Raw genomic sequence first — 1,483 nt, forward strand, 5'->3', positions numbered from 1 at the left:
CAACTGATGGGCACAGTGGGGGCTGGAGCGCATTGGCAGCCCAAGAATGACATTATTGTTTGATTAGACAAGTTTCCTTTGGTAGGTTTGATTTTTGTTATAGGGCCTCTTTAGGGGGTTGTCATCGGCCCTGCCCCCCCTCTCCTCGCCCCTCCAACATTACTTAGTTATTTTATTGTTTCAAGGGTTTCTTTAAAAGAACATGTAAAGAGACTGTTCTTCTGCGACCAGTGTGCGCTGCAGAGGCTGAAGTGCATTATCAGCCCCCAAAACAACATTTTAGTTTATTAAGTTTCCTTTGAGATTTTGCTACAGTTCCCCCTTCATGAGTTAATTTGTTACTAGTTAATTAGTTTATTTCATTGGTATGCTCAAGAGTATAAATAAACACTGCCCCTTTGAGGGGCTGTTAATTAGTTCATTAGTTTATTTGTTTCACTATTGTGCTCAAAAGACTTTAAAGAGACGTATATATTGGTGGTTTGTACGATGGCGTAGGGGTATTATCACTGAACTAATCCAGAGGTCTAGGCTAATACTCTGGGAACATAGCTTCAAATACCTATGGAAGTTAAAATTTAATTTGGCCCAACCAAGGTGGCCACTCAGGTCCAGCAACAGGTGGTTTTGGGGGGATAGGGTCGCACAGCCCAGCTCTCTTCCGCGGCTATGTTTGCGCCTGGGTATCCTCGGAGAGGGAGCATACAGTGTCCACTCGTTCGCTTGAGGCCTTCCACGAATAGTGGGCACCTCAGGGACTGGCGTGCATTATCTCAACCCAAAATGGCGTTGTAATTTAATTTGCTAAGTTTCTTTTGAAGTTTTATTTTTGTTACAGTGCCTCTTTAAGGGGTGGTTCATCAGTTAATTAGTTTATTTTGTTCATTTGGTATAATTAACAGAGTGTAACACCAGCTGCAACTCAGTTGGTAGTTCTGTGCTCGCTTCGGCAGCACATATACTAAAATTGGAACGATACAGAGAAGATTAGCATGGCCCCTGTGCATGGATGACACGCAAATTCGTGAAGCGTTCCATATTTTAGACTTTCAAAACATTTCAGTCGGTAGTTCTGTTGCCTTTGAGTCAGCATGTTTTGGCTTCAATTTCCATTCAAGACTTGAGCACAAAAATCAAATCTGACACTTCAGTGCCACACTGAGGGAATACTGCACTGTTGGATGTGCCATATTTTCAATGAGAAGTTAAAGCTATGAGTTCCCATCTGCTTGTGCAGGTGGGTGCAAAAGATCCCATGGGACCATTTCTTGAGCTTCAGCCCGACACTCTTAATCTTTCACCACCCAATGCAGGAGGGGGCAACCAGGGCAGAGGGCTCCTTGGTAGCCTGCTCCTAGGCCTGGTGGGCTGTTGAGGGGGTTGTGAGACCCAAATGCCTGCCCCCTTTCGCAGTTACGTCTGCGTCTGGATGTCCGTGGAGAGGGAGTGCAGTGTCCACTGGTATATTTGAGGGCTTCAGCAA

General features: G+C 44.9%; 1 non-coding gene across 1 annotated transcript; it reads left to right on the top strand.

Annotated features, from left to right (window-relative positions):
* Positions 1–937: 937 nt before the first annotated feature.
* On the top strand, positions 938–1,044 carry LOC121288747. Its single transcript, XR_005945428.1, has one exon. It is a non-coding gene; the product is annotated as a U6 spliceosomal RNA (small nuclear RNA).
* The last annotated feature ends 439 nt before the right edge of the window (positions 1,045–1,483 follow it).

The sequence above is a fragment of the Carcharodon carcharias genome, chromosome 15 (assembly GCF_017639515.1).
Source record: "Carcharodon carcharias isolate sCarCar2 chromosome 15, sCarCar2.pri, whole genome shotgun sequence".
NCBI lineage: Eukaryota > Metazoa > Chordata > Chondrichthyes > Lamniformes > Lamnidae > Carcharodon > Carcharodon carcharias.